Raw genomic sequence first — 24,602 nt, 5'->3', positions numbered from 1 at the left:
TTATCATAGCATCTCCTAAGGTGCCCTCCCAATAACTGGATAACTCTCTCTGATTTATCAGCAGTCTGAGGATAATAACCCGTACTAAACTCCAAATGTACACCCATCGCCTTCAGCAACCTTCCTCAAGACTTGGAAGTAATAACAATGTCCTTATATAATAAGATAGACTTTGAATTCCATGAAGGCGTACTACCTCTCTCACATAGAGGTATGTATACTGATCAACCATATTACTTGTCCTTGGTGATACAAAGCAAGCTGACTTAAATACTGGTCCATAATGACCCAATCCAAATCACGCTGGCCCACTATCCTGGGCAGCCCCACAGCAAAATCCATCGCGATGTCCTTTCACTTGGAATACACAAAGGCTGCAATGGCCTTACTGATTCCTAATACTCTGTTTTGACCTGCTAACTTGTTAAGAACTTTGCCACGTATTCAGTCATGTCCCTCTCAATCCCAGGCCACCAATATAAAGCTTTCAAACTTTGTTACATCTTCATGATGTCTGGATGAAGAGAATAAGAGGTAGTATAAGATTCATCCAGAATCTCTTGTTTAATCCCAGTGTCCATCGGATCCCAAGTCCAAACCTTATAACACAATAAACTCATACCTGACACTGTATAGTACTTAGCTAATCTAGCTAAGACTTTCCCCTCACTCATTCCCATCTGTGGGTCACTTAACTATTTTTCCTTTGATCCTCTCTACCACAGTAACTCAAACATAATGTTGGCCACCTGGCCCACCAGTAACTCTACTCTAGTTCTGGTCATATCCTTCAACTATCACAATGCATAGGAAATCACTTTTCCCTGTCACTGAGGTGTCATAACAACCTACAAACTGATTCTGGTCTGTAAGAAGACTCATAACTCTTTCCCAAAACACATATAATATCCTTCCCATCCAAGGAAACTCCTGACCTCTGAGGCGTTCCATGACCTTGGTAAACCTCTCACTGAGAGTATACCGCAATACCGTCGATCAAGACGATCACAAATCTAATTCAGATAATCTTTGAATATCCAGTCCATCTAATTCATCAAAACAACTTGGCATTAACCGAATCCCCAATACATAACTCAGCACTCCCAATGCCTATATCTGATACAACAGTCAGTCTTCTGTTTTTGCCTTCATCTTGATCTTTAGCTGAAACTAACCAGATCAAAGATCCACCTTGGAGAATACTTTCTTACCCAAAAACTGGTCTTTAGTTCTTACAGCTCTACTGAAACCATTCAATACAGTACCCTAGACCTGATTCCTTCTCTGGCACCAATCGAATCACCATTTTATCTTTTTATATGAAAGTAATTCCGAAAAATCTCCTGGAAGCACATCCAGAAACTCACAGACTAATCATCTAGTCTATCCTGGTCCCACTGGCATGACCTGAGTGGTATCCACCACACTAGCTAAAGGTCCTATGCATCCTCCTGCAATAGGTCTCTAGCTCTAAGTATCGATGTTATAAGCATATGGGGTCCATGCACAGTGCCAACAAATACAAGGGTTTCTCACCTTCAAGCCCAAGAGTTACTATCCTTTCCTTGCAATTCATCATTGCCCCATACTTGGCTAACCAATCTATATCCAGGATCATACTGAAGTCAGTCATAACCAACTCTATCAAAACAACTGATGAGTCCTTTCCACAAAAATCTAACGCATCACAACATAACCATGCAATCTCCATATCAAGTTTATGTCTCTCTAGATGCAACAAGCAAAGAAAAACATGGAACCAAACTAGTCAGCCCAATACAAAAATTAAAACTAGAAAGCTAACCTGCCACCCCTGAGGAACCAGCCTCAGTCTTAGTCTCTGACTCTGACTGCATCGGAGTGAACACTCGAGCTAGAGTCGAGTTGTCCATCTCTTTTTGCTCATTCTTCCTTCGCCTTGGGCAATTCCTCTTACGGTGCCCAACTATCCCACAAAAGAAACATGCCTTTGCTCAGCATTCTCCCAGATGACGCCTCTTACACCGAGTGCATTCCATGTAGACTTTCCAATCCTTGTTCTTGCTCAATCCAATAATTGGAGGTATCACTAACTGAGCTCTGTGCTCTCTGGCACTATCCTTCTCAATCTGATTTCCTGTGCTCTCAACAGTAAGAGTCTTCCCTCCACCTGGGCATAGGAAGAGATTTCATGCATTTGGGCAACTCTAATGCCCTGAGCTATTCTAGGATTCAAACCCTAGATAAACCTTTCCTTCTGAGCTACATTCGTGGGTACCATATCAAAAGCAAACTTGGCCAACCCATCGAATCAGTTAACATATTCTGTTACATTTGCATTTCCCTGAATGAGGTTCAGAAACTCATTCATCTTAGCAGTCTTGACTGCATCACAGTAATATCTTTCATGAAATAGCTGCCTAAATTCTTTCTAGTCCATCAAAGATGTGTCTCATGTCTGGGATACTACTTCCCACCATGTCCGGGCATCATCCCGCAATACAAATGTAGCACAGACCACCCTATCGTGACCTATCACCCCCATATTGTCGAGGATGGAACTGATCATGCCCATCCATTGCTCAGCTCTGAATGGATCTAGGCCTACCTCAAAGATTGGGGGGTAATACTCCTGGAACCTTCCACAAAGAAATTTCGACCTGTTCTCAACCCTAGGCTAAGCAAATAATGGTGTCACTCCTGGCATAGCAAAGGAAGAGGTGTTCCCTGACAGAACCTGCTGCTGTTTCAAACACCTAATCTCTTCCTCTTTCCCCTGCAATCTTAATTGCATATCTGTAAACACCTGCTGGAAATTCTGAGGGGCAGGTGAAGAACTCAAACCCTTGCTGTAACTCCCAGCCTCAGTATAACCACCACCAGGTCTCATTATCTGCCTTGGATACATACCTGCTGATTGAATCTGTAGTCAATAACTTGACCCATTAAACATGATGAGCATATTCAAAAGTTTTCCCCACAGGAACAATCATACCACACTACATTCACAACCCACTGTAGTGCTAAAAACATGCCCATAACATTCATACATTAATCATAACCCCTGCTCTTCCAACATACACACCATTCTTCCAACTCCAACATGCAAATATCATATTCATATATACATTGAGCAGGTAATCATATAATCATATCAATAATCAAGAGTCGGTCTCTATCAGAATCTCATGCTCCCTAATACAATATGCAGGTAAAGCATTTACATTCTATTTAAGCAGTTAAGCACATAACTATAGAAATAGTTACCATACCCTGAGTGAAGTTATCTTTAGTGACGAGTGTATATGCTAAACTTGTCTTCAAAAACCCTTATCCTTGGCTCACTCTGATACCAATTTTGTAATGCCCTACTACCCAGGCACTGTTACGTTGTGCAGTTTAAACAGTGCTAAACTCGCTAACTGAGCCATTTGGCCATAATCGTGTAACTAAATATGATTAACGGTTTAGGGTTAAAAATTTTGGTAAAAGATACAACGTTTCACTAAAATGTCTATTGTATACATTGGGATCCCAAAATATATTTTAAAGGTTAATTACAATAAAATATTTACAACCAGCCGACCTAAGCGGCGAAATAGGGTTTACCCCTAATTCCTCTTTAAACCCTCGGCCGTGGGTGTCGAGCAGCCACATATGTACACATCGTCACCTAAGCTCTCCAACTGAAGGATGGTCCATCTTTCTTTTGCCTTTACCTGCACCACACAGCACCCGTGAGCCGAGGCTCAGCAAGAAATCTCAATATGCTCATGAATAGGTAATAACATGTCACTAAATCATAATAGCATGCCTAGCAAAAATAGCCCTATTCATGCATGCAAATAAGTTCAAGTAATTGATTGTGGGCCCCGCCCTTCTGCATGGATGACTATCAAGTCAATCCTAAGTGAATATCAATAATGATTCTGGTAATCATGCAAGGGCTTGCAGCCCAATCATATAAGTGACTACGGAGTCACAAACTTGGGTTCCACACCCTAACCAGATAAGTGACTATGGAGTCACGAACTTGGGTCCCACACTCTAACCAGATAAGTGACTATGGAGTCACGAACTTGGGTTCCACACCCTAACTTGATAAGTGACTATGGAGTCACGAACTTGAACCAGATAAGAGACTATGGAGTCACGAACTTGAACCAGATAAGTGACTATGGAGTCACAAACTTGAACTAGATAAGTGACTATGGAGTCACGAACTTGAACCAGATAAGTGACTATGGAGTCACAAACTTGAACCAGATAAGTGACTATGGAGTCATGAACTTGAACTAGATAAGTGACTATGGAGTCACGAACTTGGGCTACACACCCTAAGCCATGTGACATTACAGTCACCTGAGCCTTTTGGCTCTGGCTCTAAGTAACTAGCCTTTAGACTAGACAAGCGCTTTTGTTTTCATTGAACTTAAGGTCGGTCAAGCATTCCATATTTATGTTGATAATGCTTATGTCGATTATCTATTCTTTTCGGCTCTACGTTCATTACGCTTATGCCGCTCTTGACTCATATGTCAATTCCATACAACCAGTGCTCAGTACTACTGCCGAACTTGACTAATGAGTCACAGCTTCACAGTCAATACTAACACCATTGCCAATTCTAACTATGGAGTCAGTTCCACTCACAAGTAAGCAATGCAACCAGGCATATATCATATGTCAAATATTCAAATACAAGGCATTTAGCATGCTTACTCAACATTCACTAGCATAATTATGATCATGCACATTTACAGAGACTCAAGCTATGATCAATCTCATATTCAATATTCATGCCATGCCCTAATCACATGTACCTTATGCACCACATGCATCACATACTGGGTGCAGTTTTCTTACCTTTGGTCCAAGAACAAGTTACCAATGAACGACCCTCGAGCACGATCCTGTTTCCAAGCCCTTAGCGATAACCTAGTCACAACCATAAACGGTGTTTCAATGAGTTCAAGTTCCAAAACCCAATCTCGGGACCGATCCCACGTTCTCGGACCTCCAATCCCACCAAATAGGGTGGTGTAATCATCCCCCGAGCCCTCAGGTCAAAACCCCAAAAATTACCAAAAAACCAAGTCTTGAAGACTGTGTAGCACTACAAAGCTACCTATTGGGCGCTACAACACTATAATCAACACTTCATCCCCCAAACAGAGAACCCAGCACTGTAGCGCTCCCAACCTAGCACTACAGCGCTCAAACCAGAATTCTAGGTTTCTAACTTTGTGTTCTTCGAGCTTCAAAGCTTTAAATCTGACCCTAAAAGGTCCCTAGCCCCTCAAATCAACATTTTAATTCCCCCAAACAATTCACCCAATAGTTTAGCAACATTAAAATAACAACAAATACCTAAAATCTCCATAGGAACTCATAATCCAAGTCTTGAGTTTGTAAAACTCAAGAACACCAAGAACGGAGAATAAACTCAAGAATTCAAGGCTTAAATTACCTCTGATTACGTCGTTTCTCGCTAAATCCTCCGGCTAATAAGCTTCTAATCTTCCCTAGAATCACTATGCCTCGATCCTTGCCTGAATCTTAGTTTTAGAACTCAAGTTTCCTTCGAAAATGCTAACGGTGTCAAAAATGGAACGAGAGAGAGAGAAAGAACGTACTGAACGTTCTTTTTATGTTTGTGACAGGTTACTTCGAGTTTAAGTAACCTCAAGCAAATCCTAATGCTCGGGGTCCCAAAAATGCCCCCCGGGGTAAAATAGTCAAAATTCCTAGAATTTCCCCCTGATCTCACTAACTCCCAATTTATCATCAAATATTTATTCTCATTACCCAATATCCCAGTAATGTGCTAAATACCCCTTAACTCACTCCGAGTCAAGTATGAATCTTGTTGTGACTTTCCCACTAGCTTGGTTCCTAGGATCGTCTCATGTTGAGTAACCCTAGCATAACCAAATAATAATGAAGCACTACACACACACTACATATTTGGAAAATATACATGAAATGGCCAAAATATGAAAATTGCCCAATTAAACAGAAATGGGCCCACATGCATATTTAATACACCTAACATGCATATCTAGTCATATTATAATATAACTCACATATTCACATAATGATACACATAAATATCACATTATCATATAATTTTGAGATTTTCCATCCAGGCCTCCTAATCAAGGCCCTAAGCCTTATTATGAAATTTGGGTCGTTATAGATTTACATGACTTGGGTCATCATATAAGCCAAGCTTTCTTGATGAAGATTTTGGAGAAAAATAGTAATCTTGAAAGCTAGATAGAGATAGTTCTTCTTTTAGAAAGAGAGAGAGAGAGAGAGGTGAGTGAGTGATCAATTCACAAATTAACTCATATGAACCTTTTAAATTGTATAGGACCCTCATTAGACTCAACCAATGAGATTAGAGCATTTAAATTGAAGTTTCAGAGTAAAAACACATAATTGTATAGACACGTACTACCATTGTGTGGTCGTGCTACATGTCACCTCCCAAATGTAACGCATCGCTGATGCCTTTGTTTTGACGCTCCAAAATTTCTCTCAAAACACCCCCAAATGCTCCCAAACTTTTTGGGTACTCTCATATACTCCTAAGAAACACTTATGACCCAAAAAGATTAATTGTAAATGCCTATACTGAAATTCAACTTTCACATGTTGACTTTTGTGAAATCGTTATAGTTTTTACACCTTTTCGTGCCTAAAAAATTTCACCACGTATTTAACGAATCAAATAAAAAAATTCACCTTTTCGTGACTTTTGTTTTGAGCAACTTGAATCTTCAAACTTGGGGAACATCAAAAAGCTTATGCATGAATTGAATCACTGTCAAAAATCTCTATTCCAAGCTTTTTGATTGTTGCTTGAAGCTTCACCAAAGTAGAATGAGATTTGAGATTTAACAAACCTTGAAACTCATGCAAGTCATGCAATGCTTGATTAGTTTCTTGGAGATAACTTATGGTCTTTGAGAGCTAGAGAAAGAGTTGATAAATGTGATCAAGGCTTTGTAACTCTAATAACCCTTATTTATAGTGTAGGCACCACCATTGTTTAACCTACATTTGGACATGATGATGTGGCATTTAAACAGGACACGTGGCGGTAAATGACGTCAAATTTAGAGAGCTAGTCAGAATGAGTAGCTTCTTGAGAAGACTACATCAGAATATAGAAGCTTATTCAGCAAAGTTCAAGTAACCTGCTTGATAATGGAGCAGACTAGTACCATTCCATGAAGCTACTCGGAGTGCAAGACCTACGCGATGATCAGGACACTCTTACCCGAAGATTCGGATTTCACAAGATACCAACGAAGTTCCAAAGATATTTATGTAACCAATATTCAACTTGTATTTTTCTCGTGTTATTTGAATTTGTAACTGAATGTACTGATCCCACACCTACACGTGTAGGGCCTAGATTCGTTTGTAAGGGCCCATAGCCCGCTAAGACTCTCTATATAGGGAGTTCATTCCATTATTAACCCTAAGTTAAAATTATAGGAGAAAAGGCTAGATATTTCTTTTATATGCACTTTGCATACAAAACCCTTCGAATTGTATTATTTTCTCACCTTAAGAAACTCAATTGAACCTTGTTTCTTTTTTATCTTGAGCTTGAGACTTCATTGATAAATACAAGTGCAAGTGGACGTAGGTTAATACCAACTCTTGGAGCCGAACCACTATAAAATTTTGTGTGTAGCTTGCTTGATTTCATTTCGTTTAATTCTTATTACGTCGCATAAATTGACTCAGTGTCGTTGACCAAAACATTGGTCAACATTTTGGTGCTTTCATTGAGAGTTGAACTCAAGATCCCACCTTACCAAATCCATCTGAAACAATGGCTATCACTACTAGAAGCCAAAGCGAAGAGCTACAAGGAAACTTTATTACTGGACAGACCGATTACCCCTTGAGCAGTCAGATACCACTTTTACATCTTGGTCATCAGATTCCTCCTCATGGAAATCCACCTTCGCCTACCGCACTTGGGCGTGATGAGTCCCATGTGGCATTAGGAAAAGATCTTAACTCTGACCTCGAACAGGTGAAAGATGTCATGGAACAAAGGCAAGAAAATTTGTCGCCATGCATGAAAGTTAGGCACCAGCTCAAGAGAATATATATGACAAGCTCAATAAACAAAGATAAAATTTTCAAGCCTAGTTGGATCAAAGGCAATGAGCCCTTGAAGCTCGCCAAGAAGAAGCCCACTGCTGTAATTCTGGGGCGACAAGGCTATTGCAGGTTATTTTATCACAAAACAAAGCAGCAAGGCCTCAACTAATGAACCCTCAACATGAGAATAATGGTGAAGCACAACCTGACGCTCCTCGACCTGTCGAATGGGTACCAAACCCAGTCCAACCAGCTCGATCTCGTGATCAAGTGGTCCCTCTTGGACATGCTAGGAATCATCAATCCCATAGGAGAGCTCAGCCAAGAGTGCAGCCACCACTCCACCAAGATGAATCGGTGTTTCCCAATAGAGAATAGAGTTATGCTAGAAAAGTGTCTGGAACTGAAAGGCCCACTAATGAGCCCCCGAGGCGAGCAATCTCGAGAAGAGGGCAGCCCCCCCCCCCCCCCCCCACAAATCCTGAAGTTGGTCCTCAAATTCGACAACCAAGGAATGAGAGATCTACTAGCCAGAACCAAGGCCAGCCAGCTCACTATGCTTGACACAACTGTGGTCATCATCATAGAAGAAACAAAAGAAAAAATGACCAAGAGGCCAGCACTAGCTATCAAACAACTTTCAAAGATTGTTATGATAATGATGATGAAGGGGATTGTCGGAACTACCAACCGTGTGGCCATCAACATTGTAGTGACCATCGACGTGATGAAAATCTTAGAGGACAGTTTGTTCAGCCAAGGCCACCTGGACCTCAAGATATCCCACATAGGGAAAATGTGGAGCCTGAAGGATCGTTTGTCTCGCCAAGGTAGCAAGGGCTAGCAAACTTTCCTGCAAGATCACCTTCAGGTCCTCCTCGAGTAGACAGTCAAAATACTAGGGGGCGACCAAGAGGTTGAAGTGACTTTAATAGGCTGGGAAATAGAGAGACTGGCCTCCATAATGTCCTCAATCAGTAGAGAGAAGACAACGCATCCAATGTTCCTAAACCTGTTGCACTGGTAATCCTACATGCATCATAAGCACCAACTGTTGTGCCACTAGTTACTCCTGCAATCCAGGCACAGTTGGATGCTCTTACCCAAATGGAAGGAGAGCTAACAGTCCCGAAGCAAACTGACATCAACTTGGAAAGAAGGAAATGGTCTCCTTTCTCCAAACGGATTAATGCTCTGATAGTACCTCCAAAGTTAAAGATGCCAACTTGGAAGATGTATATTGGAAGGGAAGATCCCATCTCACATGTTAACAATTTCAAGATACAAATGAACCTCCAAGGGGTTAGACACGACGTCCGTTGTAGAATCTTTCTAGTTACTGTAACGCCCCACGTCACTATGGCTGCTTCCTGGAATGACGACTGGCCCTACAAACCAACACGAGTCTTTCCAACGTGTTTTGTCCTCACTCACATGCTTTCTGGGAAAACTTCCCAGGAGGTCACCCATCTCAAGATTACTCCAGGTCAAGCACGCTTAACTTTGGAGTTCTCAAGTGATGGGCTACCGAAAAGAAGATGCATCTTGTTGATATAGGTAGTACCCATCAATCTATTTAAGCCATCTTCAACTATGTAGTCCCTTACCTACACAGTCTTAGAATCATCACACTTGACCTTCCCCAGGCGGTGTGGGATTGCACAGCTTACCCGGTCTTTCCCCTTACGGATCACAGGATTTTGACTATCACAATCACCCCCCCTTACGGGCCCGACGTCCCCGTCGGCCACACTTCCGGCTGGGTCAAGGCTCTGATACCAAGTTGTAACACCCTGGTACCCCAGAACCCTTACAGTGAACGGTGAACCGGAAATTTGACCCGGAAATTTGACCCGCTACCTGAGTCCTTTGGTTAAAAACGTGTTCTAAGTGTCATTAACAGGCTAAGGTGAAAAAAAACCAACAAAAAGGTAAGGATGTGTTTTATGTAATACATAAAACTGTTCATGGGCCCACAAGAACATTTACAAGTTATTTACAACTCAAAAAGGGCATTACTGTTTCAAAATTACAAACCCGCTGACATAAGCGGCAAAAATAGGGTAAACCCCCTAGTTCCTCTAAGAACTCCTTGGCTGTGGTGGTCAAGCGGTCGCATATGTATACTTCACCACCTAAGCTCTCCACTCAAGGATGGGTAAGCTTTTCTTTCCCTTTACCTGCACCACATAACACCCATGAGCCAAGGCCCAACAAGAAAACATAGTATTGCATATAAACATTATCATTATAATCACACAGAGCTTATAGCTCTTAAACAGATGAGTGAATATCACTTGAGGTTCTAGAAAAACCATACTGGGTGACTGACAAGCAAGTCACTAATTTCAACAGAAGAGTGGCTGCTAGGTAAGCCACTAGCCTTAAACAGACGAGAGACTAATAGGTAAGTCTCTAACTTAACAGATGAGTGACTGATAGGTAAGTCACACATGCGCTTATAAATAATCAATCCATGTCCACATTTACACAATCAACATGCCTCATGAACAACCATGCATGTCACATATGGGGTGCAGTTTTCTTACCTCTGATTCGAGCTAGAATGAATAGAAGAACGACCCTTGAGAACGGTCTAGCTTTTAGTCCTTTAGCGGTCACCTAATCATAACCAATTAAAGGATACCATCAATAAAATGATAATCAAGAGTTCCCAACCAAGATCTAGCCTCCGGGACATCAATCCAAACTAATCCAAGTAGTAGGAACAATCCCGAGGCCTAAAAATATGTTCCCGGGGTCAAAACACACAAACGGGCTCAACCCTGCTCAAGAGCCGCGGCCCTGGCACCTTGTGCCACGGCCCCCAGCCAGAACTGAAACAAGGGCCGCGGCACCCAACAGGCACAAACGCAGCCACCTGCTTCTTCGAGCTAGGGTCGTGGCTCTCCAAGAACAGGGCCGCGGCGCCCAACCCAGAACATGCCCAAACTCGTTCTCCAACATCCCAAAGCCTCCAAAATCATGCCTAAACATTACCAAATCATCAAATCAAAGTTCCCAAGCTTCCCAATGCTCCAAAACCATCAAAACCAAAGGTTTAATCAAACCAAAAACTCAACAATTCACAAAAGCCAATCCGAAGCTTAGAAACTCTAAAAACTCAAAACTTTAAACTTAGATTACCTTTGATTGGGTTGTTTCTCATCAAATCCTTTGTTCAAGAAGCTTCTAATCTTTCCTAGGATTTCTATGCCTCAATCCTCGCTTGATTCCGACTCCTAGAACTCAAGAAATCTTCGAAAACGCTTCGAACGGTGAAAATGAGCTAACGGGGAAGAACGAGAGGTTTTCTAATGTATGTTCTATCTGAAAAGCTACTTCAATCTTAAGTAACCTCAAATATAACCTAGTGCTTGAGGTCCCAAAAACAGCCCCGGGGACATTATAGTCAAAACTTCCATAATTTCATCCTAATCTCAAATACTCCTAATTTATCATCAAATAAACATTTTTATTACCCAACACTTGACCTCGTTATGACAAAACTACTAATCCATTATATAGGACCGTCTCATGCCGAATAGCTCGAATATATCTTCATAATAATGGAATCTCATTAACAAATCACATTATGCACCCAAATACACAAATTTACCCTCAATGGGCCAAATTATCAAAACATCATAATATTCAAATGTGGACCCACATGCATGCATATAACATCATATTATAATATAATTCACATAAACATGCATATATTCATTTAATGGCATAATTAAACAGTTATGGCCCTCCCGACCTACTAATCCAGCCACTAAACCACATCGGAGAATTCAGGGCATTACACTTCCTCTCTCATTCTGGGGATATGCACTTCAAACGCAGACTTACATTTTGAATGTAGTCCCATCTAAGACAATAAGCAAAACACCATTGCAATTGTGGAATGGAAACAAACCTAGTTTGCACTATTTCTGCATTTGAGGTTGTCTTGCTCATGTTCTTAAATTTCAATGAGAGAAACTTGATTCAAGGTCTAAAGTGTGAATTTTTGTGGGTAACGCTCAAGAAATAAGAGACGGTTACTTCTATTTTCCCAAGGACCAAAACTTATTTGTTTCAACAAATGCGACCTTCCTTGAACACGAATATATGAATAACTATAAGTCTAGGAGGAACTCACAGCTGATAAGATTCCATCACTTTCATCTTCATCATTAAATGATAAACGACAAACCAAGGAAACCACTATTCTTGGAAAAGAAACCCCGGTGCCACATCGTAGTGGGAGGATTGTGAGAAAACTTGTTCACTACGAACATGAGGCACATGTCCTTGTTTCTAATATAAACAAGGATGATCCATTAACCTTCAAAGAGGCAATGGATGATCCTGAAAAGGAAAAATGGCAAGAAGCCATGAACCAAGAAATGTAATCAGTGTATTCCAATTCTTTCTGGGAACTTGTAGATCCACCTAAAGATGCCATGCCCATTGGGTGCAAATGAATATACAAGAATAAAAGAGGTGTAAATGAAAAAGTGGAGACTTTCAAAGCAAGGCTAGTAGCCAAAGGCTACACTCAGAGAGAAGGTGTTGATTATCAAGAAACATTTTCTCCTGTGGCTCTTAAATCCATTCGCATCCTATTATCCATAGCTACAACCTATGAATATGAGATATGGCAAATGGACGTCAAGACAACAGTTCTCAATGGCTATCTTGATGAAAGTATCTATATAGTACAACCAGAAGGGTTCATCAAGAATGCGAAAGATCAAAATTTGTGTAAGTTGTTGAAATCCATTAATGGATTAAAGCAAGCATCTAGATCTTGGGATATAGCCATTGATGAAACAATTAAAACATATGGCTTCTTACAGGATGTTGATGAAGCATGTGTGTACAAATACATCGAAAGAAAAGTAGTGTTTTTCCTAGTTCTTTACGTGGATGACATTCTCCTCATTGGGAAAAATGTAGAGACATTGTCAAGCGTAAAGAAGTGGTTAGCCGAAAAGTTCCAAATAAAAGATTTGGGCGAGGCGAGCTATGTTATAGAAATCCAAATCCTTAGGGAAAGAAAGAACAAGCTCTTGGCACTTTCTCAGGCCAAATATATCAATATGGTGCTTGAAAGATTCTCTATGGAAAATTCCAAGAAAGGTCAGTTACTGACCAGACATGGAATTACTCTCTCCAAGGAACAGTGTCCTAAGATACCTCAGGAGGAAGAGGATATGAGAAAGTATCCCTATGCTTCAGCAGTTGGGAGTCTAATGTATTCCATGTTGTGTACAAGACCCGACTGCTATGTACAAGGGATTGTGAGTTGTTATCAATCAAATCCTGGTTTGGAACACTAGATTGTAGTAAAGCACATTCTCAAGTATCTTAAGAGAACGAGAGATTATATTCTTGTATATTCAGCATGTGAGTTGAACCCGACTAGATACACTGTTCCTGATTTTCAATCAAACAAAGACAGTCGTAAGTCGACGTCTGGGTCAGTGTTCACTCTTGGTGGAGGTGATGTGTTCTAGAGGAGTATAAAATAATCCAGCATAGCAGATTGAACCATGGAAGTCGAATACATAGCGGCTTGTGAAGCGGCTAAGGAGGCAATATGGTTGAGAAAGTTCTACATTGATCTAGAAGTAGTCCCAGATATGGATAAGCCATTAATCCTATATTGTGATAACAATGGAGCAGTAGCTAACTCCAAGGAACCAAGAAGCCACAAGAGAGGAAAGCATATCGAAAGGAAATACCATCTGTTTAGAGAGATTGTACACCAAGTGGTGATGTGAGTGTTATGATAGTGTCGGAGCAGAACCTGGCTGACCCATTTACCAAGACACTTCCCACAAAGTTATTTATGGGTCATGTATTCGACATGGGATTAAGGGAGATGCCTCACTTGATTTAAGGGCAAATGAGAGATTGTTAGGATTAATGCCCTAAAAGCATGTAAAGACATTTTATTGAATTAAATAAAAAGAACAATTTTATTATATTTGAATATCATAATTATTGTTTGAAATAATTATATGATAATATCAAGAAAATTCCTTATTCATTCATGAAAATATGATCTTGTATTAGTACGAGAGAATTAAGATCATATATAATATATAAAATAGTTAGTAACATATTAAAGTAATGAATCTTTAATGAATGGTTACTAATGCGGTTTACTAAGCATACGGGATGCAAGTGATTTACATTTGGATTACCGATGTGGATAGACATCTTAGTAAATGTGTTGTATATAATAGAGATTATATAGGACAGGACAAATAAGAATTAATTATCTTTATAAACTTTTCGTTTGACATAAAGATTTGATTCTTATCATACTAGATGATCATTTGTAGATCAGTCTAAATCCTGAGTATTCATGAACTCATGTTTGTGTTTATTGGGTCTTTTGATTCACTCGTTAAGTTTTCTTAGAATAATGAAGCTAATGACTTTTGTTTTGGAGATTCAATATCATGAATGGCTGGGAAAATGAATTACAATAATGGAATCCATACTTTCTTAATGGATCGAATATTGGTTCCCATAAGGGTTAATTCTGGAACTGAATAGTTATTGAGCTCAAATCTATACTTTGATTATAGGTTAATTATTTGCTAGTGAATTGATGGTACTTAAGGATCAAGAGGAAATTAGAAGGGTAAAATGGTAATCTTAACCAGCTCTAATTAATGAACCAATAAATTGAGGACAGAACTATATTTATTGATAATATCAATGGACTACAAGAGAAAACTCTGTAAATATAATTCTATAAATATTTAGAGTGCAATTCCATATTTATAGTAGGGTAATCATGGAATTAATAAATAAGATTATTGGATTAAAGAGTTTAATTAATAATCTGGTTTATTGGAGCTTCGTATTTTAGGTCCATGGTCTCCAGATCACATCTGTCCTACACTGTCAAGGGTAAAAATTTTCAAAAGAAAGATTTGTAGAGAAAATGACTTAATTGCAAAAGAATTAATTTTTCAAGGCAATGAAATAATTATGTGATAGTTATGGGCGATTGATTAATTATGAATTAATTAATTATTTAACTATATATTTTTTATTTTGAAAAACTATAGGTTAAACTAAATATTAATCTTGTTTGGATTAATATATAAAGAGAGATTAATAATTATCTTATTTAAAATAAGATATTTGTTTACATATTTAAAACTGATATTTTATGATAAAGTTAATTTTGAATTAACTGATATTTATTTTGGGATAAATATATTGTCTTAATTATTAATTAAATAAAAAATGAGAAAATTAGGGATAACCCTAATGGTGTGGTTGACACACTCACTGTACAGTGAGTGTGGCGCCACACACAGGGATTTCCTATCCCTGTGATTTGAATTTTGAACTTCAAATAATTTTTTTCTTTAATTATGTATTAAATAAGGTTATAACTAATCAGTTTTATTTTAATAAAATAAATATTAATTAAATTAGTTAATTATATTTATAAATGTGAAAAGAAGCGATACTTTTAAAAAGAAGAAGTTAATTGTTTTTCATAGACTGTCAGATTCTCTCTTTAAAACAGAAGCGATAGTTTTCCTCTTCTCACTATCGAACCTCTCTAGATCTCATGTGTTTAGTACATATAAAGAGTCATAAATCAACATTTTGAATCCTACGTGCCCACACACGTCCTTGTGTGTTTGAGGATCGGTCTGGAATATCAAGGTGTGAGCTTTCAGAATTTGGATAGGAAGATCATTGATTTTATACAAAATAATTCAAGGACACTTGATATGCTACAAGAGGTAATCTCTAATCTGATTGTATGTGATTTAATATATATATTTATATATATGTTATGATCTTGGCTGATATTAATAATTATTAAAAAGGGCCCATTCCCCGTTGTGTATCTTTGATTTGCTATTTTAATACCAACAACGTTTTTGTTGCTCGTTTCCCACCTGCTGAACTCAACGACCTTGTCAACATTTAGCAAGGGCCAAATGAGCCTCTGAAGGACTATGTGTAGAGGTTCATGCAAGAGGCTACTCGATTGAAGACAGTCAGCGATGATGGAAAGCTGATGGCCATCATGGCTGGAATCCAACTAAAGGTTCTTCTATGGACTGACATAAGGAGAAAAAAAATCTACTCAATGAGGGAGTTCTTAGAACTAGCTGACATGTTTATTAAACTAGAGGAAGCCATTGAAAGAGCATATCAATCCAATCAAGCAGATATTAATACTGCTGCTCCAGCCAAGAATAATGGAGCTCCAAACAAAAACCAGACAACCAATGGTAATGGTAATGGAAATAAAAATAACCAAGGAGGTGGAAAACAAAATAACAACTCAAATAGTGACAACAACAACAACAATAACAAAAGGGCCAAAACCAACGATAAACCACGAGAGTATATTCCTTGTTTTACCACCTACTCTACACTCTTGGGATCATGAGCAGAAGTATTTCAAGCTATATAAGTTGATGTACCTAATAGGAAGCCTAATCTCATAAGAAAAGATATAAGTATGAGAGACACGGACAAGTTTTTTGTTTCCATAACGATTATGGAAATGGCACTAATTAGTTTAACAAACTTAAAAACGAAATCGAGTTTCTTATTCATCAAAATCATCAGGCCATGAGAAGATATATTCAACGACTTGCTAAACAAAATTAAGCTGCTACAGGAAATCTTGATGCACTAGCCTAATCATACTCATATCTCATATCTCATAATCAAAATGAAACATAGTCATACTGTAACGTCCTACGTTTTTGGGTACCTTTAAACGACTCGGGTCGGGATTTTTCCCCCGGGTTAAGAATATTATTTTAAATAATATTATATTTTGTTTGTAAGTATTCCATGAGTTATTGCTAGCCAAAATATGAATTTTGTGATTTTAAAAGTCAAGATAAGACTTTCGGTCTTGGACCGACACAAAAACCCTGATCGGGTAAAAATCTCGGAAAATAAAATGAAAAATCATGGCAATTATATTTTGGGCATAAAATACATTCATAAAAGTTAAAGTTTGGTCAAAAATAATAAACCTAAAAGAAAATGGAAATTTTAGGGCATTTTGTGTTAAATGCCTAATTTTACCGAAATGGGGAATTTTATTCCATGAATGGACCTTAGGTTAAATTTTACTATGTGATTAATTAAATTAAATGTGAGAGACATTTAATTTAATTAATTAATGTTAAGTTTGGTGATTAAAACTTGATAAGAGTGAAAAAAAAGTGTCAAAAGCCAATTTGGACTTTTCTTCTTATGAAACCTTTATTAACCTTTATTAAAAAAAAAAAAACTGTTTTTTTTGTATTCTTATTTTCGGAACCAAATTTGGACAGCCACTGTTGTTTACCGAGTTTTTCGGAAACGAATACAAACAAAATAATAAAAAGATAAGAACTGTAGAAGTGCAGAAATATAAATAGACAAACAGGTTTTTTACGTGGTTCAGGCGTTAACGAGCCCTAGTCCACGAGTCGATGTTATTATACTTGTAGAGAATTACAATAAGATGGCTGGTGTACAAGAACCTCACAAACTCACAATGTTTCTCTCGGGTTCTCTTGAGGAAGATGAAGCTAGAGAGATTTTGGCAGAGTTCTTGCTATGTAATTTGTTCGCCCCCCTCCTATCGTAAAATGAGGAGGTCTTTATAGCTAGGGTTTTGGATTAGTGTTTTACTCTGCCCCCATGAGTCTTAATTACACCAGCCGTAAATAGGGGATACAATTACCCTAGTAGCATGGCTACAAGGCTCTACGTAGGTATAATTACATGAAAATATGGGGAATGTCAAAAGGCAGCTGTCTTTTCCAGGCTGTCAGCGGAACAGTAGGCGAAAAGGCACTTTTAGGCGTGCTGGGATGTGTGCGGCCTCGACCTGTCAGGCGGGATCCTGTGTCAGGTGAGTATCATTCCAACTGTGCCTCCTCCGTGACTCGACCGCTTGGTCTTCTTCCGTGCGAGGCACGGAACTGTATCCGCGAAGGTAACCTGAAGAGCTTCTCCTGGAAGGACCTTCCCCGAAGGATATCCCTTCGGGAGTCCGGGAGAATTGACGAGCTTCTGGGTCTCGGTTGCTTGAAAGAGTGTGCTAGACACTAAACGGGAGAGGCGAAGCCTTTCTGTCCATCCGCGAGCCCTGGTCACCCTTCGTGAAAGACTTTGATAATTCTGCTTCCCCGAGGCTACCCATCTAAACGCTATCCGGAAATCTGGATAACAACTGTATAGGGCAAATGAACCCAGTTTTTTCTAAAATTTTGTGGACATATTACTGGCATAACCTATTATTCCACTGTAAAATTTGGTAAGAAAATATTGAACGGTTTGAAAGTTATTAACTGTCAAAGTTTGGGGAAAATAAGGACTTGAAAATAAGGTCATTTTTACCTCATTGTTGGAAAATGATTTCACCAATCAAAAATGCTCATTTTGACCTAAGGATTTTCAAAGACCTAAATGGCATAACAAAAATGGAATTGGGAAATTTTGGTAACAATTGGGTAAGTAAATTTCAAGTTATGAACTAACGAAGTATGTAGTTAAAAAATGTGAAAAATAGGTTTTTCACACTTAGTGTAAAAATGAGATTTTGGAACATAAGGTAAAAAGTAAAATTTTGTTTATTTCAAGATATAAAATGGTAAGTCTTGAAATCATATTTTCACTAAAATTAACCCTTTGAGTTTAAATGAATTATTTTTATTAAAGAGTTTTTATTCTTTCTAAAAATAAGAGATTTAATTTATTAATAGTTAATAAATTAAAAGAGGGTTTAAAACCCTATATTTTGAGAAAATAATTAAATAAATTATTTTTCTAGTAAGTAAAAATTGATTAATTACTTTTGGAAAATTAATTAGTCAAGATGAGAAATTTATAACGGTTTTCCTAATTAAGACAAATTAGGCAATTTTCTTAAAACGGTTTTTAGATATTAAAACCTTAAGAAAAATAAAAGGAAAATTTAAAGAGTTTATTTTCTTTAAAAATAATTAAGGAATTTATTTGTATTTTCTGGATATAATACCGGCTAAAATCTTACATATTTTAACCGACTAGTCGAAAGTGCGGGTTAATAGCGATACTTTGAAAGAATAAGATTTTTAGCGGATTATGGGAAATACCATTGTGATACCCGAGCCTAGGTATCGAGACCTTAGGATAGGTCTCCCCGAGACTTAGGGTTTAGTCTCGAATATTTTGTATGACTTTCCTTAATAGGTTTAAAACCAAATAAGGATTATAAATCCTTACAAATGACTTTTATTAAAATGACAAAACTGCCCAAAATAATAATAATGAATTATTAGTGCCATAATTAATCCGAGTATACTGTATGGATAACTACAGTATTGGCTAAGCGTAACTGGACTGAACGTTGGAGGGTGAAAACCTGCTGAGCGCTAAGGACTCCAAGTAAGTCAACTTATATTGTATGGCTGCAACATGAAATGATTATTGTCTTGTATGTTAGTATAGGGATACATGCATATATATAGGCTGTCATAGAAAGTTGCTTAGAGACGTTAGTCTAGTGAGTGCTGATTTAGAAAATATGAACGGTAGAAGTCCGTCATATCCTAGACGGTTGATCCCCGTCATACTGCTTGATTTTATTTATGTCCGGTTCATTACCGCGACGAGTAGCCATGAGATGAGGATAAGCTGGTTAAACCTAGGGGCGCCAAGATAAATGGGACCTAGGGGCCCTCATGCTTACTTAATCATTGGACGGTTAGAATCCGAGCAAGTGCTCTGATAAGTTATTCCCGGATAGCAGCCGTGAATATTGGCCATTCCGTGAGAGTGCCTAGAGATACTAGGGGTTGCCAAGTTTGAGTGAGGTTGAACACCCTAGGGGCAGCTGCTCACCAGCACCACTGATTAACATAGAAGTCTCCGTAAACCGTGTAAATTGGATTACACTCTTGAATAAGTAGCGATGCCCTAGGTAACACGATAGTTACCCTTGATGAGAATATTTATTGGCTAGATCTTAGTGTGGAGACTCGGTTCTCTTTTACAGATTAGCAATTATGTTGGAGGGCGCGTTACGCATGAATTGTTAGAAATTGTCGAGCGTTGGTCTCGAATTATGTTGTGATATAAAATATCTGCTTGCTCCGGGATTTTCTGAGTGCAGGGATATAATTGTTGATAAGATATAGTTGTGATATAATATATCTGCTTGTTCTGGGATTTTTCTGAGTGCAGGATTTTTATCTAGTTACGAATTAATTTATCATTGGTTATCAGGCATGACCATAAGTTTTCCAGGACGCTTTAGCGTTCTTGAAATTGATTGTGTAGGGTCCGGATGGGTCCGGAACCCTAATTCTCTACATGCTTTGTTTGAAAGTTGATCTTACTAAGCGTTTTCGCTTACCTAGTTGTTTCATGTTGTAGGTAAGAGCAAGGGCAAGGCAGAGCAGTGAGCGCTGGAGCCTTCCTTGCAAATGTACATGTGGACCGACCTTTTGGGAAGCCTTTTTATTTTTGGAAATGTTGTGTAATTTTCCTAAACTAGGCTCACTCTAATCTTTGTAAAACATGTTTGTAACTAAATGTTAAGTATGGCCATACGACTTTTTAAAAAGTTTTTTTTTCTATGGGTTTTTGAGACATTTTGTTAAATGAAAACATTTATATTTCCGCATTATCGAGTCTTGAAAATCCGGGTTGTTACACATACATCACAAGCATACTCTTTGTGATCATGGCACCTCTATTTTCCATGTCACACCTTGAGGTAATCAGTACAACTAGGCTGGTAAAATCTCCTCTATGATGTAAACAGGATCTCTAGTCCTTAAATAACTACGGTGCGTTCGTCCTCTGAGTTATGTCATATCCTTAGTAACTTCTTTGTCGCGTTGCTTTTATCACGCTAGCAACCATCTCTTTTCATTCATCAAACAAACACATGTAATCCATTTCACATCAAAATAAAGGAAAACACATGTTGCATCATAACATTTCAAGATAGAACTCAATTTTTCATATTACATGGTTTATCATCAAACATAGCACAACATTTCCTTACAACATACTAATCTTACCATTTCATAGCATAAACATAGACACTCTATCTAACTTCATTACCTCAGGTTCGAGTAAAGCAAAAATGAGAAAAAAATCACAACGAGCCTATAATCATAATCAAACGTCGTCTCTTAGAATCACATAACAATACTCATGCCCAACACATATATCCCACGTGTGCATGGGCCATTCACACGTGGTACAAGTTGCCCAATAATTCCAGACATACACATTTTCACATAAAATCTTAAAAGAATAATGCTAATTCTACATATTAACCCTTCATGGTTACAAAGTAAAAGTCATATATTTGAACAATAGGCATATATTTGAACGTAAAAATGCATTTTCATGCGACATGCATACGTGGGAGGAGCGTTCTTAAAATTTAACGTTTTAAAACGATAATTCCTACATGCTTATTTCTTACCTCTTCAAACAAAATTCAGCAACATAATTCAATTACCATTATTTGTTCTTTAAATCCAAAGTTTGTTAAACAATTTAATACATTATATTTACTTTATAAAATAATTCATTTAGCATTTCCTATTTTCCCATAAAATAATAATTCCATTTATTATTTTAAATAACAAAGAAAAGTGATAAAATTTGTAGTTGTTTAGAAATACTTAATAAATTTTTATTTTCCTTTAGAAAATAACTTTTCTAAATAAATAAAAAAAAACTACATGTTTTAAATGTGAAAATTTATAAATAAAGTGTGGAAAAATGTATTTTCACTTATATTATTTAAGACTTAAATTATTTAGGTTTAAGACTCGTTAATTTTAAACAAAATAATTATTTTAACTTAATAACTCAAAATTTCATCAACTATTTATTTTGTTTAAAAATCATAAGTGAATTTAAACCAAAATCTTTTCTCATTTAAATAATAAAAAAACTCCACCTAAATAATAATGTGAAAATTTCATATTTACATTTTTAAAATCTCACATTTATATATACATAGCTTAGGATATAATTTATTTGATGCATTAGTGCATGTGTTAACTTGATAAAAATACCATATATATGTGAAATAAAAATGCATTTTTGTTTACATAAACTCATACGTCATTTTGAGGCATCACTTGAGCATATCAAACATTGTTTCACCATTTTCTTCACAAATTATAAAAATAAAAAATAAAAAAAAAAACAGCAAGCATAATTAACATGGAACTTACTTTTAAATCATGCTTAAACAATTACTCAAACCAAAGCTTTCATGTATCATCAAATCATCATTTATAAGAGACTTAAGACAAATTCTCAATTAACCAAATAACCTAGCATATTTCTAATGAGTGTATGTGACTTCAAATAAAAAAATAAAAAATTAAAAGACCATCATGCATCAAAAACCCCCTATAGGTCGAAACCCTCATAGCATGTTTCAAATATTTAAATTTTCCAAAACTCAAGAAAATCCTAGAATATTTCTAAGACCACAATTTCCATCATGACATACAAATCAAATATGAATCCATCATGTAAAAATGATCCCTATTTACCAAATGCATAAGCACAACACATATGAGACCCTAGCATGCCTACTAATAATACATCATAACCAAACACTCAACCTAATAAATACTTATCAATATAAACCAAAAACATTATGAACCCTAGATTTATATTAGGCTGAAACCTACCATCAAAACTACCAAGATCACATAACACCATACATCATATTTAGGTATTCTCAAAAACAACCTCAATCAACAAATATAATTTAAAACATCAAAAATCCCTTCAATAGAACAATAAATCAATAACAAGGTTTAAAGATCAACTACCTCCTTAGATAGCGATCAACTCACAAAGTTGATTCTCCCTTTTTCTTGGCACCTATGATTTTTTAATCCCACAAGAACAACAGAAGAGAAAACTGTTAGTAGATTTTGAGAAGGATATCTATTTTTCAAATAATCAAAACAGAAGGGAAACAACCATTACCTACAACCTTTGAGCCAAGTTTTCTTCCTACTTCTTCCTTGATCTCTCTCTTTTTCTTCCTTCTTTTCTCTCCTTCTCTCTTTAGCTCCACACGCTGCCTCTTCTCTCTCATCTCTCTCTCTCTCTCTCTCTCTCTCTCTCTCTCTCTCTCTCTCTCTCTCTCTCTCTCTCTCTCTCTCTCTCTCTCTCTCTCTCTCTCCTAGCAGACGTCACCAAGAGCAAAAAAATGGCTATTTTCTTTCTTTCTTCCCTTTTTATCTAACCCTAGAGAAATAACTAGCCTAATGGGAATGGGTAAGTTTCCTATTTTTTATTTATTTCTTTTTATTTGATTGCTTTCAAAAAGAAAATAATTAATATAATAAAAGATGACAACTGCCTCCCTCCCATTTTAACTATTGTCATCAATTTATTTTATTTAATTGCCAAATAAAATAGGAAAAGCAATCACCTCTTTCCCACTATGCCTCTCACGTCACTCTCTCTTATTTCCCTTTCTTTTTAATTCTTATAATTTTAATAAATAAATCAAATAAAAGGAAATAATGTGTATGAAAAAAAAAACTATTGCATGCTCACCATGCAACCATTCACATGCACACACCCAAGTGCTAAGGTGCATCACTACCTACCATGCACCTTGGTGCATTCAACCAAAACTCATTTTCTTGCTAATTAAATTAATAAATAAATAAAACAACTAACAATTAAATTCACATAATTCCTACCAAAAAATTTAAAATAATTTCTAACACTTAACAATTATTAAATAAACAAAGCACAAAATTAATAAAATAAAATAAAAAATTGGTTCGCTACATGAATGCACGCAAGTTCCTATGAAGTGCACATTAATAGCTTGAATTTGTGCTGCAAGCTTGGCATTCTTTATATATATATATATATATATATGTATTTTCGTATTGCATCTCCCTTTAATCTATCTTAGAGAGAAAACACAGAATAAATAAAGTTGGAAGGGTTCTTCATTTTTAATGCAATTCTTGCTCATCATTCATTGTTAGGTGGAAAAATCAAAAGTTGCTATATAATCTTTTTCAATATTGAAGTCAATTTGATAAAAAAAAAAAAAAAAATCACAACCACATATCTTATGAGGTGATAGTGAGATGTTTATGGAAGCTTTGCTATCAATTATCACAATGAATATTTGATTTATTTATTTTCGTTAATCTTTAGTTATCATAATGATCTTTGTGGTTGCCTTTGTCATGGAGTGATACTTTCCTTTACTTGATGAACCAGAAATAGTTTGCTTATTATGTTCAAGGTCTCACTCTCATTTTTTTTGTTCTTATTTTGGGTAGGTTGGTTTTTTTTTAATTGTTTTTGTTTTCTATTCTGTTCTAAGTGTCTCAAAGCAGCACAAATTGTGATTCAAGCAACAAGATTGTCAAAGATGGAAGTTATATACGAGTTGTTATGATTGTTCTTTATTCATTTTGATATTTATTTGTTGTGTT

General features: G+C 37.0%; 1 long non-coding RNA gene across 1 annotated transcript; it reads right to left on the bottom strand.

The window, feature by feature from the left end:
* Positions 1-3,423: 3,423 nt before the first annotated feature.
* Positions 3,424-23,273, bottom strand: LOC133794624 (uncharacterized). Its single transcript, XR_009875281.1, has 3 exons — positions 23,119-23,273; positions 22,959-23,010; positions 3,424-3,698 (listed from the first exon to the last, which is right to left on the bottom strand). It is a non-coding gene; the product is annotated as an uncharacterized LOC133794624 (long non-coding RNA).
* Positions 23,274-24,602: the final 1,329 nt, after the last annotated feature.

Source organism: Humulus lupulus, chromosome 8 (assembly GCF_963169125.1).
Source record: "Humulus lupulus chromosome 8, drHumLupu1.1, whole genome shotgun sequence".
NCBI lineage: Eukaryota > Viridiplantae > Streptophyta > Magnoliopsida > Rosales > Cannabaceae > Humulus > Humulus lupulus.
Note: the sequence above shows the minus strand (reverse complement) of the source record. Positions and strands in the feature narration are given on the sequence as shown.